The following is a 17,036-nucleotide window of genomic DNA, read 5'->3' on the forward strand; positions in this document are numbered from 1 at the left end:
CTATGAGGCACAGGGGCCCCATTGCGTAATGGAGATAAGCGAGAGTAGGACTAGGAGTAATGTGATTATCGGTAAGTAATAGAAAAATGTGTCCACCTCACTCCCTGTTATGCACGAAGTCCAGTTCATCCACTGAACAGGGAGGAGGGCTTCCAACTAGTTGTTGGGAAAGAGTTTTTGCGGTGTACCTCAGGCAGTAGAAGAGAACAATTTCAGCCACTCGGTTGGATTATGTTCTATGAAGCGCTAGGTTAGGGAGTGATAATGTGTTAATGTAGCTGTTAGAAATAAGCACAACGTGCAAACTGAATTAATTGTAGGGGTCCCCATCAGGACGAGAGAGAGAGAGAGAGTGAGAGAGAAAGAGAGAGAGAGTGAGAGAGAGAGAGTGAGAGAGAGAGAGAGAGAGAGAGAGAGAGAGAGAGAGAGAGAGAGAGAGGGAGAGACAAGAAAAGGAGGTTCATGGGTGATAGGAAAATGGTATGGAGGGTAAATTACACTTTAGAAAAGTAGAAGTGAGAAAAGAGTTGTAAAAAAAAAACATTTCAAAGGAAAGGAAGACTCATTTGAAGAAGTGTTAAGTTGTTAATCATGTGAAATGAAAAGGGTGACCTTGTCTACAGGCTCTCAAGGCCTTTATTGTTCCTTCTCTCTCATGCCTTAGTATAGACCATGGATACTGAAAGAACAACCTTGGGGCCGCATTCGCCCCCTCACCTTTACATGTGGCCCCCAGGTCAACAGGAGCACTTGACTGCTGTGTACTCCACTCATCACTAACAATAAAAGATATTAAATAGACAGGCAAGGATTTATTTAAAGGTTATTTGGTGTTAAAGAAAGGAAGTCAATAGGAAATCATGGGCTTAACTTTAGAAAGCCCTTCATTTTAAAATATATTTTTCAGAAAAGTGCAAAATAATGACAGTCTCTTAAAAATACAAAAAGTGTATTTAATTAATATGCAGAACTTTTCACCTTTAATGCAATTGATCATACCAGTCCAGTGAGAAGTATTAATTTAAAGTGATAGTTTTCAAACATGAATTTAGAACCATTCATGCTTCCCCCCTCCTTGACAATAACACCGACAGTGAACTAAAGAGGCAAGTCAGTTGTTACGTGCACCTTTTGGGTTCCTATTATTCAAGAACAACATTATCATTTATTAAATTAATCACAGGAGCAGTTTTATGTAGCACACACCCTGAAATCATGTATTTTTGTGGTCCTCTTACATGTGATAATAAAGAAAATGGCGGGAACGTGAAGTTAAACAATTGCCTAGAATCACACAATTTGGAAAAGTAGGGAAGCCGGGATGAATCCCAGGTTTTCTGTTTTTACATTGTTCAATTCAGCCACTAGATGTATAGCCTTCGCTTTGCCTACACCTACCTTACCACCAATCCCCTTAATCCTCTCACCCGACCACCACCCTACTGGCATCAATACGGCCCTCAGGCATATCACAGACCAAATGTTTTGTTCCCATGGAAAATATTTGTGAAACCCATGGTATAGACATCTTAGCCAGAGAAGGCAAAAAGGGCTGTCTGGAAATGCCCTTAATTTCTCATGGAATTGTGAGATTTTTGGGTTGAGGAATCGTGCTCCCCAGGGCACTGTAGAACAGCACCAGAGCTCTCTTATCCGTTGATGTTATCTTACCTGAGGCTAATCGCCAAAGACCTCAGAACTAGCAAAAGCCCAAATTCAACACAGAATTTAGAATTAGTCTAAAAAATAATATCAAAAAGCCTCTTACCGCCTTCATCAACCTAGGCAAATATTCCCTGTGGCAGCGGAAGATTCTGATTGGGAGACCTTGACACTTCACAGCAGATCGGCTGATCTAAGTACCTTGGGAAGACATAAGCCCTTAAACTATATAATATATAATAGATGCACATTCCCATAAAACCATGGAATATCTATCTTCCGCTTTGGTACATGCCTCTAAATATAAGTATTTGCGATTTCGCTTAATTTGAAGGATCTTGGAACATCAGTTGTCTAGTTACAAAAGCTTGCAGATTTAAAGAGGAAATGAGTGAACATGTTTTATGCATAGGCCGGCTCTTCTGGAACTGAGGAAAAACTACCTGAAGCCTATATTCAATTAAGCAAATCATTGCGCGATCAAAGAGGCAGGAGGACACAGTTTTACGACACAAGACTGCCAAGTTATAGGGTGGCCAACAAAGGAGATCCAGTTGGGCTGGGCTCAGTGCTCCAGCGCCCAAGGCTCCGGCACGGAGCCACCAGAAGGGGAACTATCAACAAGCACCCGGCCCCCTAGATCCATTTGTGGACAAGCCAACAAGATGGCATTCCAGTTATTTTGTTTCATTATTGTTTAATTTTTCTGTGACTGACTCTGACGAGTGGGGCGACACTCCTCTGCCATTACGGAGGAGCCGCCCGTCCACTTATCCATGTAAGGTTGATAAATGTGTACCATTGGATTTGGTGATATTAAATATCTCTTATCTGGCAATAGTGCCTAGGCTACTCCATTGCTGTGAACATGCGCTCTACAAATATCTCTCCTATGATGAAGAGGAATAATATAATTACCCCTCCTGCACCAGAACTATACATGAATGGCTTCTCATAAAGTCAGGTATGGAAGACGGTGGGTTGAGGAGAAGTAAAACCAGAAAAACCAAGCAAAATCCAAGACTAGCACAAATGTTAGCTCAAGAATTCAAACAAGTAAATGGATAGCAGAACAAAGGGAATGCAGTTCAATGGGCAAAGAACGCAACATATCTGGATTTGTGAAAGTTGAAACATGGAGAAGCAGAGTTCAAGCCCTTATTTAGGAAACTAGTGCGGACGCTTCTTTCAATGACCCATCTTCTATTTCAAGACACATTAAATAAAATTATACTTCCTGTTACTGAAAATCATGTTGTTTATCCATGTGACCACTGGATGTCCCAGGCCTTATACACCTCTTTTACCCCAAAGTCTTGTGTTTTATTAGCAATGCTTCCAGGAGGCATGCAAGATCCACGGATGTATGACGCTACAAAGCATACTTTTACAACGCATACCCTTACAACGCATTTTTTACAACGCAACATCCATTACAACGCATTCCATTACAATGCATGCCATTACAACAAATGTTTTTAAACTACCTTTACAACGCATTCCATTACAACGCATACTACCTTTAGAACGCATACCATTACAACGCATAACATTACATTGCATGTTTGGTAAGTATTGGATAGTATAGGGGTAAAAATTACTATTCTAACTCCAGGGGGTGCAACAGTAGGGTAAGTGTTGGATAGTGTAGGGGTAAAAATTACTATTCTAACTCCAGGGGGTGCAACAGTAGGGTAAGTGTTGGATAGTGTAGGGGTAAAAATTACTATTCTAATTCCGGGGGGTGCAACAGTAGGGTAAGTGTTGGATGGTAATGTTATGCGTTGTAATGGTATGCGTTGTAATGACGGCATTGTAATGACATGCGTTGTAGAGGTTTGCGTTGTAGTGTCATGCGTTGTAATTGTTGCGTTGTAATGGCATGCGTTGTAATGGATGTTGCGTTGTAAAAGTTTTGTTGTAATGGTAGTGCGTTGTAAAAGTTGCGTTGTAAAGGTTGTTTCCCAAGATCCACGGATACTGCTGTCCACGGCAAATGAGTAGTATCGCCAAAGACTCATGGTTCGAGTCCTGATTTCACATGCAAACAACAACTCAAGGTTTCTGTTTGATAATGCATAACAGCAATCACTACACCTTCATATGTTAGCAGTAATGTACAATTACAAGTTAATCTCCATGGAATTGAGGATTATCGTGTGGGACCTGATTTACCGCCCATGAAGCCAGATGGAATTCCCAATTCTGTGGGTTTTAAAGCATACATTTACCACCTGCTTTGAGCAGGTGATACGTGTTTGCTTCTGCCTCAGTGTGCAGTGGGGAAGGGTTGTGTGTGGGGAGTAGGGGAGGAAAGGGAAAGTTAAGTCCTGGCCTTAGAGGAGCAATGCTCCTGCTCCTGCTCCTGCTCATTTGCCTCGAGCAGTATATGCTCCTCCCTGGCAGAAAAAAATAAATCAGAGAATTAGGCTTGGCTGTTGCTGCAGCCAAAACCTCATGTGAATTAATGGGCAGATTCACTTCCCAATCAGCAGAGAGCAATTCCACACTGAAATTCTGCTCTACCTGACTAACAATCAGGACCATAAAATACATGTTCTTCACATGGCAATCACCTTCACACTTGAAATGGATGAGGCGACCCTTCTTCAGGTTTTCCCGTAGAGCACTGATGAGGGTGGGGCTGCAATCATCACTTTTCAGATACTGAGGTAAGCATCTTCTCAACAGAAGTAAAGGGCATTAATAACTTGAGGCCACAAACTTTCTTAGAAAACGGATGATGCTTTTCGCATAGTATTTTTTGCACGAAGAGAGGTTTGTTTACAAAAGAAAGCATGAGACTTAGAATTGGAACTAAAGATATGCTTTATTTGATTGCATAAGATTCAGAGCATTAGCCCTTAATACCATTGTTTAACCTGGAGTTGATATCTTTCGTACTAAATGGAGTTATCAGTCAGCAGTAGCTCACTAAAGATTTCCCCCCCTGATTGTCAGTGAGTTTGTAAATGTATATAAAGGATATTTGGTACCCGAAATGCACTGAGCCCTTTGTCCTCATGCAAGAAAAACTGTTGTAGAATTATATGAACAATTAATTGAACTAGGTCATTAACAAGAACTGGAACTGGAACAGTGAAAATAAGTAAGAACGAAGCATAGAAACCGGAAACAAGGGGTCTGATTCACTAACTTCACGTTGTAGCACTTCTGTAGTACTGCACAACTTATAATAAAGTGTTATTCATAAACTGCACTTTGTAGTAACTTACACGTTTGAGTAAGCTTACTATATTTCAGTATTCACAAACTGCACTTTTGTGGTAACATACAATTTTGTAGTATCTAACACTTTTCTAGTAAGCCTTAACCTCCAATATTTTCTATGGGAGGGTGTTTCAGTACCAGTGGTTGGCCTAGAGTAGTGCTGGATTTACTACAGATATGTAACTTATTACAGAAGTGTAAGCTACTACAAAGGTGTAGTTTGTGAATAAGTTTTAAACTAACTCAAACATGTAAGTTACCTTTTTGAATCAAGCTCTGTGTGTGCAATTCAATTTGTTATATTTGTATATAGGACAAAAATTGCGTACAATTACAAGAAGTAGGTACAGTAGTGCTCTTTGCCGTGCCCAGGGTAACAGAGCACGAAGGTTGAAGATTGCTTCTACAAACTTGGAGTTAGTAAGTTTATCCCTGGAGCTCGCTCAATCCTATTCTAGCATCAGCACCAAAGAAACCTACTCAAACCTGAACATCCTACTTAGAGGGTAAATCAAAGAGCTCAATTTTTACTATTTACTCAGAGTCAAAATGCAAGTGAGAACAAATCTGAGAGGGTGAGGAGATTATTAAAAAAGATTTTCTTTCTCACATTTTTTTTCACAATCAGTAGGATTTTATGGCCAGTGCATTGAGACACCCAAGGAAGAGAATCAAATTGGTAACGAGCGACCCCTGCAGGCAAGATCTCTTTTGGGGTAGGTTCCTACTCGTTTTAGCACATAATTGCTAGTTAACTCTGAACTAATACCACCTATGCAGCTTAAACTTTGATATGGTGCATTGCAGTGGGAGTGGCCGTGCATTGCACCCACAGACGTATCAGAAGTAAGTTAGGACTGCTCACAAACCACGCACTAGGAACATAGGGGCATATTATCAAGGCGGGCGATAAGAGATTATCGCCGCTTTGGCTGCCTTTTTCGGCCGCTAAGCTGCGATAATTCTATCGCCCTATTAGCAAGCTGTCGCTAACAGCAGTTGCGACAGCTTGTAGGCGATAGCGAGCGGTTTGGGGCCCGCTTTTCATGTCAGCGATATTTATCGCTAATGACATGCAAAGTGGGCGTACCCAACCTGTTAGCAACTGAAAGCAGTCGCTAACACAGCTATCGCCTATTATCAACGCAGCGAAGCGATGGAAATATTCGCGCTAAGCGTGAATATCTCCAAAACCTAACACCTGCTCAGACCAGTTCATAGTCATTATATCCAATGGGAGGTGGATATTCTGGCTAAGTCCCCATTGACGATAATGCGTGAATATCGCTGGATTACCAGCGATATTCACGCATTTCGCAGCTAACACCGTAAATGTTATCGCATTTTGAGATAAACGTTGCTAATAGCAAGTTATCTCTGCGATAGAATCAGACGAAGCACGGCGATAGAAAAAATTTCGCTAAGCCCATTTAGCGCTAAATATCGCTAGTTGTTGATAATATGCCCCTTAGGGTTTGCAAGGTGAAGAAAATGAAGGCAATGTAATAGCAAACTATTTGTAAATGCTGTTAGTGGTGGAAGAGGTATGCACATCAGTGCTGGACCACTGAACAAAGGCAATCAATATTGATGCTTGTTACTGATGTTGCTGAGCAAGAGCATCCCAACAGGAAATGCAGTACAGCAATTAATGAGGCAAGAGTAAGTTTCACTTTAAGTGGATTAAGATATATTTAATTCACTCGGCGCAGGGTAATGAAAATGGGTCCAGCATTTCATTAACTAGGAACAGTGTCAACCATCCAACAAACAACTCTCTAATTAGTGCCGCTTTGTGTGTGACGACTGTCAGGTACAGCAGTGTGGGGATGACTTTGTGCTTTTTCTGAACTTGGGACGTGATCCTTTGGTATATTGATCTTACTCACTTCCAGGAGAGGACCCTCCAGGGCACAAATTAAGCACAGCCACGACACTATGGGCGTGATTCACAAAGGTAACCTACACTTTTCAGTAAGTTTACACTTCTGAGTATTAAATCCAGCACTACACATGGCAAAGCACTGGTATTGCAACCCCTTCCCATAGAGTATAATTAAGGTAGGGACTTACTTCAAAAATGTAAGTTAGTACAACATTGTATGTTACTGCAATAGTGCAGTTTGTGAATAACAAAAAGTAGTAGATGTACCCTAAAGTGTAGGTTACTTCAAAAGTGCAGTTTGTGAATATCACTTTTAAAGTATGTTTGGTAGTACTTCTCTAGTACTGCAAAACAAAAAACATACCACAAAGTGCAGTCTGTGAATCGGGCCTTTTGCCTGGAGGCTACCATAGGGGATTAAGATAGACTGTGTTGACATTTCCAGCAAATATGACATCAAGGAAAGTGGACAGTGATGGAATGGGTAAGCTAAAGGGATCCCAGACCGTAAACTGATTTGAAAATCACGCAGGTGAAATTATGAAGCGGCTATATTCTTTTTAAACAAAAGTCAGATCAACTAGTGTAGGTTAAAGGCAGGAAGCACATCTAAATGTGGGTTGAAAAGACTGTAGTTGAGAACATTTGGGAATGATCATTGCTGGAGGCCAGGGTGTATAGACCTATTTTTTCATGAATATCAGGATCAATAGATTTGATCCAACATTTCGGAAAATAATGTTACTTTTAATACTGTGTATGCATGAGTGTGTGTATGTGTGTGTGTGTGTGTGTGTGTGTATAACTGGTTATATTAATACAGAAAGTCCAAACAATGTGGAAAAATCAAATGCTTGGTGTGTATAGTGGATCAAAGAGTGGATCACACAGTCCTTAACATAAAGTGTGAATGTGTACATAAAATGGAACAAGACCATTGAAATCACATTGGTTGGTGACCACAAAAGGGTACACAAGAAGTACAGATGTCTACATTTTCCATTTCTGGAGCAAGTTTATGATAATTGATAGTGTTTCAATGCAGGGGTCAATGAAGGGTCATCAGCAGGACAAATTAGTATTTTAAAAAGCTCATAAAAGGAGATTTTAACAGAGGTTTGTTGGGTCAGAGCAACTACATAAGGGAACATAATTTCCTATGAACACCTTATTTCTGGAGGCCTCAAAAAGAAAAACAGTCCATGGTGGGTCTCAGCCAGTGCCCACAAGCTAATGTGCTACAGGAATTTGCCAGTGCAGTCATTACAGCTCAAAATTCAGAAGTGTGCATTATTCCTGCTTGTTCAGTCAGAGTGTTTTGATCAGGGGGTTGTTACAGAGTGACAAGTGATGTGGTATCAATTCGTACAGAGTAGAGAGAAATGTGGGTTCAAATCGAGGGAATAGATGGAGGTCTGTGGAAGCAGGATCTGTGGGGAGGAAGAAGAGCATTCAGGAATCACTTTCAAAATGAACCCCAAGATTCCTTGCAGAAGTCAAAGTGTTTAGGATTGGACTAAAATGGAATGAGGTAGGAGACCAATGGGGTGCTGTAGATAATAGGAAAATGAATATTTCTCTCTTGAATGATTTGAGCATTTGCTAGCAGAGGGCTAACCAGTAGCGGCCAAACTCTGTGAAGAAGTTGTTCAATTTGGGCAGGAGGTGAGTAGAGTAAGAAGTTGAAGGATGAAGGAATATCTCGGGAGCAGGAGTGAGACTCAAGTAATGGGAGCCAAAAAGTCAAGGGAATGTCTTTGGTAGATTTGGCTTTGAGTGAGAGGAGGAAAGACACATCAACAGGTGCAACCTTATTATGGGGCTATACACAAATCCTTCAGCATCTAAATGTTTCTTAAGGAGTATGAGGTAAAGTTATGTCACTGTCTGCTTTGTGTTAGGAAATGTGCAGCAAATGATTGAAACTCTGACAAAGCAGAACTCTTGGTAGTGGGAGCAGAGTTGAGGTTTGCACCATAGATTATGGGCTGGAGGGGAAGTCACGCTGACCATGTCCTGTTTAATCTAGCCCGTATTGTATTCATCTAAAGTTTCTGAGGAAACCTCTTCTGCCATCCAAGACATACTTACAACACTTCCACCGTGACGCAATTGGGTTGGACCCATTTGTGGCACCCTTACAATATCTCTTTCAGCATTTTCTGATGCATCAATATGCAGTTTTCACAATTGTGTTGCAGGCCTACTCATTTGACAATGTTTCCATTATTGGTACTGCCTTCATTTGGTTGCCAGTGGGGAAGTAGGATTAACTTCCAGATGCGGTGCATGGCCCATCGAACTATTGATGGCACAGTACCCAAATAGCGGAATCATATTTTTAAGGCAAGTTTCGAACCCCATATGCACTAAAATTATTTTCTTTGTTGACAGTCCTGATGTCCAAACAGTTGTGGAAAGGAGGTTGTCCTTCCTCGCTTCTTGCTCCTCCATTGTGGAATAGCCTCCTCATGCTATTGCATACAAAAAATGATCTTGTCAAGTTCCATTGGCTTTCTAAAACAAACCTCTTTTCACTGTAACGTAGGCTTCATTCATAAATCTCAGCAGCTGAAGGTAACCCAGGCTCCTCAATGACATCAAATTGACAGGTGAAAGTGTGTTAGACAAAAAAAGCAGTTTTGAATCAAAGAAGGTAGGCTCTAGGGAGGTAGAAGGAACACCATTTATGGAGTAAGAATGATCGAAAAACATAGGTGATGACAAGCTTGTGGCAGATGACATCACTGCAAGGGGCAATCCAGTGGGTGCCACATGATGAAAGTGACCAAGAGGTCAAATAAGGGAAAAGACAACACATGTTTGTGGTGGATGGAAGCAAAGAACACAGATTCTGTAGTCTTAAATTAGAGCAGGTAATTAAATCCTGATGAAGGACACTGAATAGAAAATGAAATACCTTCCATTAACTTTATAATACACATTTCTACACAAGGAGGCTTCTACTGCAGTATTACACTGAAATTCAAATGATGTATCCAATGTGGTATGCTCTAGAGGATTCCTTGAGTAGAAGGCTGTCATAGGATGTTTGGCATGATTTTGAGTGTAATGAGGTGATGTATAGACAAGGTTCTATAATATGGAAGTTGATAAATCAGTTGTTACAGGGGTCTAGTTGTGGTGAGGACCTCCTAATAAAGAACCAACAAACCCCTCTACAAGATGAAGACTCATCTTATAATAATATTACATGAAATAGCTAAATTGCTTCTTTAGCCAGTGTGATCAATGTCTCAGGGTCTGTCTATGGTACATCTGCCGCACTGTGCTGGCTCTATGCAAATTTGTGAGACAAACCGGCGGTGTCTGCTATAAATAATTCTAAAAATACCCAGTCCATAAATACCAACCGAAATTTAATATAAGTAGATTGAAAATGTAATTTCATACACTAAAAAAAAATCCCAGTTTTTAATAAAGCCCAAACTAGGTTACATGCTGTGTCTGACAGCTTGAACACGGGAACTGACAAATAGACTGACAAAATATAGGGCCTAATTGATTGAGAGAGCACAAGTTTGAAAAAATGTATAAGTACGCCATATTTACAAGCACGTAGTTAGTTTAAACATGTTTTGCACAAGAGTGTTTTATATTCAGTAGCGAAATGTATAGAATGTTAAGTAGAGTAACTATAATTATAACGGTGTGAGATTAATGTAGAAATGTTGGAATATATGTGAAAACCTCATGTTCTCATGTTAAAAGAATCATGTCCGAATTAAATGTAACTTTGAAATCCAGTATAATGTGTAGGCCTTAGGGCAATTCACAGCAAACCTGAACGTGCTGCTAAAATAATGTGAGATAAGGTTGACATGGTTCTTCCAAATGTACTATTGAACTTAGGGTTAAAAGTATATGCTTTATAGATGTGTTATTTTAGAAACGTATGCTAGTTAAGAATGTTTACTGTTTAAATCAAGTTAACGTTTTAAGAGTGCAGGGACCTGCTGCATGTAAATCAAGTAGGCCAGAGCAGATAATGTCATGTCGTTTAAATTGCCATGTGCTCGTTAGGGAAGAGGTCGTGAGGTGTCCAGCACAGAGCTTTGAGAGTGTTTTACGACTAAAAGATATGGTGGAGTCTGGAATTTGAGGCCCACTGCAGGATGAGCTGCATGCAGGTGCGAGGGTCCTAATCAACTCGAATGAAAGGGACTTTGTTCAGTGGCGCCTTGCGCCGGCTTGGAGGAGTTTCCAGGAATTTAGGGGGTATCGGCGCACTGGAGAAGCAGCCTGGGAACCAAGGCCAACTTTAACGAGGGTCTTCAAGAGTACCATCATGGAGTTTGCCGCGCACAGAGATACCACGTGAGGGGCGTCCCAAGGGGCGTTTCTGTTGGAAATGTGATTTGGTATTAGGGAAAGAGACCCGGGAGGAGAGCAGAGCACATGATTTTGGGAGCCTAAGGAAGCGGATGGGTAGGCAGATAGGCTGATCAGGAGAGACCCATCATCAGAGAAGAGACAAAGAGAAGTGCGTGATCTTCTTAGGAAGTCACCACGGCTGACACCTAGAGGGGTAAAGATCTAGCTAAGTAGGGATGTCACTTAGTTTAGTGTAGGGACAGACTAACCTTAATTTTCTTTTCTGTAATGACTTTGAGGTTACAACTTATATCCATTTTGACAACCCTTATGGTTTTTGAGCTTGTACTTATTATTTTGTTTTTCAGACTTAGATTATTCAAGAAGTTCATGTTCATAGTGATACCAATTTATCTTTTGAATCTCATTTTGAGAAGTTTGTACCTTCAGTTATCTTTGACTTTATATTAAATCTTTAAAACTTAAATTTGGTCAGTGGTCATTTAGAGTGGTGTAAGTTCTTAAATTGATTGACATATTGCTAGATTACCTTTTACTCAATGACAGGTACCAACGATTCAATCGACGTAGTTTGGGATTTGGTAATGTAACTAGTAACCAGTAATCCCGCGTTAGCAGTTGGTAGCAGAGTGAGGATGGTTATCTTCTTGAGGAAGGTAATCTAGAGAGGTTAGTTTACCCCAAGGCCCGAGACGTCGAGAGACGAGCAGCGGAAGAATCGTGTGCCGAAAGGTGCAGACGGTGCGAGAAAAGCAGCAGTATCAGAGGAGAGTGAGTATAACAAGGGTCATGCGTGAACAGATTGCGGTGTTTTGTGTTGTATTTGTATTGTAATGTCTTGCGGAGTTGAATGCCTGTAGTGTGAATGAGAGAAGGTTGTGAGCGCGCGCAACCTGGTAAGCTGGTAACCTGGTAAACGGGTGAACTGGTGAAATCTTAAGTTCAGGCCAGAGCTTAAGTGGTTTTGGGTGTATCGAACATCCAGGGTAGTTGTCGACCATAGTACGGAGGTCACGAGGTACCATTGACCGCCGTGGATCCAAGATAGGGGGAGTGTAAGAGTGAGTGTATGAGTAACGGACTCTGGTCGAAAGTTACTGTGTGTGAGTAACCTATCGGAGAAGGCGATTGTCTGGAAGTAAACGGAAAGATATTTCGCCAGGTTAAGGTGACAACTACAGAAAGACTGTGGGCGTACAGTCAAGAAAGGTGATCGCTTGGACGGAAGTAATCATTTTTCAGAGTATGAATGGGACGCGTGCATGACCGAGGAGACGAGCTGAGAAAGGAGGGGAACTGCTGCGAAGGGGAACGGGTGACGTCGGCTAGAGCCGCGCTGTGATTGAGCGGTTGGTGTGACGGTAGCTAGAGCCGCGATCTGGTTGGGCGGCTAGAGTGACGTCGGAGGAAAGTCGCGTACGGATAGGCCAGTTGGTGAGAACGGCGCTGAGATTGGTGGAGTGTCATCAGGAAGTAAACAAAAGCAGAGAAAAGAGAAATCATGAAGTGTTTTAAGTGTTTGAAAGGGATTTTTAAACGTAAACGAAGTGAACATTATTACGGGGAGGAGGCTCCGCCGGAGGGTACGCCAGCTCATTATATGGCAACGAATGTTGGGCTGCATACCATATTATGGATTGGGGCTTGGAATAAGCTTAAGGAAGGGAATGAGGAAATGCAGTTCCCGAAGTACGGAACGTTTAAGTTAGAGGTGTTACATCGGCTAAAAGCAACAATGTCCTCATTGAAACCCTCACCTAGACCAACACAGTTTGAGGCCCTTAATGCATGGATTAAGGCTGCACACGACCGAAATTTGAACAGGCGTCAACAAAGGCTGACGCGATCGGTAAGGGCAGTGCGAGATTCCAAATGGGATGAGGAAGCAAAGCGATGGAGGGTACAGGCTATTGAGGTGGAAAAAATGTATCCGATGAGGGAGGTGGCAGGAGGAGGAGGAAACCTCATGGAAGAAGACGAGGAAAGCGAGTCGGAGGACAATCTGATAAACAGATTGTTAATGGATAGACCACCTCCGAGAGTGGGGTTGATAGAAGATAGAGGGCTCGCAAGGGAAGATGGGAATGACATAGAGGGATATACACCACTCCCTATATCGGAATAGACACCTATCAAAGGCGGAGAAACACCTCCAAACAACACTGTACAGAGTGTAGTGGGAAGGTTTGTAGTGCAGAAAACGCCAACCACCAAAAGGGCTGAGTCTGTGGGATTGCCAGACGCTCTTCAAGTGCCTGTTACCATAGGACCCATAGTTTCGATCTATAACCCTGAGAGAGATAGAGGGGAACTACAAAGGCAATTGGATAGTGAAAGGATTGAGATGGAAAGGAGGAATAATGTGACAAATGCATGGAAACAATTGCCAGGATCGGTAACATGGAATACCCCATTAGACACAACTGTCGGTCCCAATTCAGAACAGGGAGGTCCGAGAGGACCAATGGATCTAAGGGGACCACGGCCAAGATCCTATTCAGAGTTAAGAGCTGATTTGAGGGAATGGGACGGGTCCATAGTATCTCCGAGTAACAGGACAAGAACGGAACCAGAGTGGGAAAGCAGGGGTAACGGGACTGTATCTCATTGTGGGGCCAGCGAAAGCAGTCAGGGCCGGGAAGGCCAAAGTCACGAGAATAGAGGGGATACATGTCCTACAAATCAGAGAGAACAGCAGGAACCAAATACCAGGAGTATAGAGTGTGAGGAAGTGTCTCGCCTCACGCAATCAGAGGGAGACCAAAGAACGCAAGAGTACAGAGATAGGTTTAGGTGCACCCATCATACACACGCACCTGGGGAGAATGTACAGCACTGGCAAAGAGGGAACAGTGAAAGGTCACGTCATACATCGAGTGATCGGAGGTCACAGGTGCATGAGGGAGAAAAAGAGAGTAACGGAATTCCTTACCATACATCCCGTGAAACCAGACAGGTTGGGGAACGCGGGGCTATGAGGCGCGAAGGAGTGTTTCACTACCCACCCCGAGAAGATGGAAAGGCATGGGACCTAGAGAGTTGGGAACAGGGGAGGACTCCCTTTAACTCACCAGTGCCTAGGCGCAGGGCTAGGAGCTGGGACGGGAGGGAGGCAGAAGGCACATCTGGACCAGAGGTGCTGAAAGCTGCGATAAAGGTTAAAAGGCTTGATGTCTCCAGTCTGAAATCCGACTTAGACGAGATTATAGAAGGAACGGTGCCTTTAGAAAGGATCGATTTGTACGAACAAGATGAGTTGCTGTTCATAGCGAAGGATACTACTAGGAGAGCTAGAGCATTCCACGAGAAACTGTCTAATTTGGCCGACAGATATGCTGTAGATTTATCTAGGACAAGGGCACTACAGAGTAACCATAGGTTACAATATTCAGACCAAGACCTAGATGAGAAGAGGACTACTGGATTGAAAACTCACATAAGAGAGCTGATATCAGGAATAAGAGTGTGGAGGGAACTGGATAAATGGGAAGAAAAGTGGTCGAAGAAGGGCACGGTTAGGCGAAGTACAAATGTGATGACCCCCGAGGGAAGGGTAATGCAGATGGAGGCATTTCCTTTGCGAGAAATATCGAATGGAAATTATGTACATGTGCCCTGGAGTAGAGGAGACTTAGCTGCATTTACCAACTCATTTCCGAAGTTGCGGGACAATCCAGTAGAGTGGTATAAGCAGGTAGAGAGGTTTGTTAAAATTTCGAAAGTATTGTGGATTGATTTGAACACGTTGTTTGACATCGTGGTCCCATCTGATCTGTGGACCCCTTGTAAGACTAGTGTCGAATGGCCAAATGCTGAACCATTGAGGGATGCTCGGACAAATGGACCATCTGAGATTGTCATGCGAAAGTATGAAAGGGTAATAGCTTGGTTGAAAGATAAGGTACCACCTCAGGATATAGATTGGGTAAAGATAGATCGAACAAGGCAAGAACCGAAGGAGACCGTGCATGAGTTTTATGAGAGGTTGTTGAAAACATTCAAGCAATACAGTGGACTTGATGTAATGGATCCCAAAGATATAGGACAATTTGTGTCAAAGTTTGTCTTGGGGTTGAGACCTGACATTTGCTTGATGATTCAACAACATTTAATCTGTTGGCAGAACAAACCACTAGATGAGATTTTACGTTATGCCAGATACTGTAGTGATGAAATAGACTCTAAAGCCAAGAATCTAAAGGAGAAATTGATGGTGGTACAAATGCAGTCCGCCGGGAAGGGTGGCCAGCAGAAGCAGGGGATGGGACGAAAGCCAAACGGTCAGAATAAGGACAATGAGGAAGGGCAGAGACCTAGGATAGACTTTGCCACTTTAAAGAAAACGACAAAGTGTCATCAGTGTCACCAGGTGGGGCATTGGCGACGCGAGTGTCCCTTTAACCCTGAAAATGGAAAGCTAGAAGTAGAAGAGCAGGTCCAAGAAGTCCCAGTGCAAAAGGTGACAGTTCCAAGTAGTAAGGTGGCCAAAGGGGGGACTTCGGCTCCACGGGCCCAATTCCCACAGCCACCAAAGATAGCAGCTGGGGGAAAGGTCTTTAAACAAATGCCTCTGTTTATCGAGGAAGAAAAGTGTTATTACATTGATCCATTGACAGGACAACGGGTGAGCAGTGAAGAGGACTGTACCCTCGGGGCAGTCCTAGAAGTGGATCAGAGAGGGCCATTTGTTGAGGCAGAAGTGGCAGGGTGTCCCACTACGTTCTTAGTGGATACTGGGGCTACTCGTTCGACTCTGAGATCAGCGGTGGTTCCAGACTTGCCAATGTCAGGGGAAACAATTCAGGTGGTAGGAGTCGCAAATAAAAGAATGACTAGTCCTTTGACAGAACCAGTGTCTGTGAAAATTGGAAACCACATGAACGAACATCAGTTTGTGGTTTGTGACTCGAGTCCGGTATGTCTGTTAGGAAGGGATTTGTTGTGCAAATTGAACTGCACCATATACTGCACCCCGCAAGGAGTGGAGGTACAGACTACCGACGAAGATGCTACTTTTAAGGTGGCCAATTCAAAATCTTGTGTAGAACTATATCCTACTCTGACAATAGAAGATCTTCCCCAAGACCTACGAGATGCAGTGGCGTCAGAGGTATGGGATTTCACAGGAGAAGAAATAGGATTGATTAAGGGGGTAGAGCCGGTAAAAATACTGGTAAAACCAAATGTTGAGTTTCCAAGAACGCCTCAATACAAATTGTCACAAGAAACAATTGCAGGAATAAAGCCTGTGATCGAGTCAATGATACAACAGGGAATACTGAAAGAAATCGTGGGTAGTCCTTGTAACTCCCCGATTATGGGTTTACAGAAACCTAGTGGGAAATTCAGGATAGTACAGGATTTGCGAAAGATTAACAACATAGTTGTTTCATGTTGTCCCGTGGTACCGAATCCTTCAGTGATACTGTTTCAAATACCATGTCAAGCAGAATGGTTCACAGTGATAGATCTTTGCCAGGCTTTCTTTTCAATCCCATTGGATGAAGGGAGCAGGTATCTTTTTGCTTTTAAAATGGAAGATCGCGTTTTAACATGGTGTCGAATCCCACAAGGATTCACAGACAGCCCATCCATCTTTAATCAGTTGCTGAAAAAGAATCTCGAGAATCTAGTACTGCCACAGAACTCGGTTCTGGTACAGTACATAGATGACCTACTTGTTGCGTCAGAGACAGAGGAAGCTTGTAAAGCAGACATCGATTGCCTTACTGAACCATTTAGCTGAAAATGGACATAAGGTATCTCCGAGCAAGTTGCAGTATTGTTTGACAGAAGTACAGTATCTAGGGCACAGGTTAGAAAAAGGGAAACGTAAAGTATCCCCGGAGAGGATTGAGGCGATAATGAAAATGAATGCGCCTACAACACAGAGAGAAGTTAG

This window comes from Lissotriton helveticus, chromosome 7 (genome assembly GCF_964261635.1).
Source record: "Lissotriton helveticus chromosome 7, aLisHel1.1, whole genome shotgun sequence".
Classification (NCBI taxonomy): domain Eukaryota; kingdom Metazoa; phylum Chordata; class Amphibia; order Caudata; family Salamandridae; genus Lissotriton; species Lissotriton helveticus.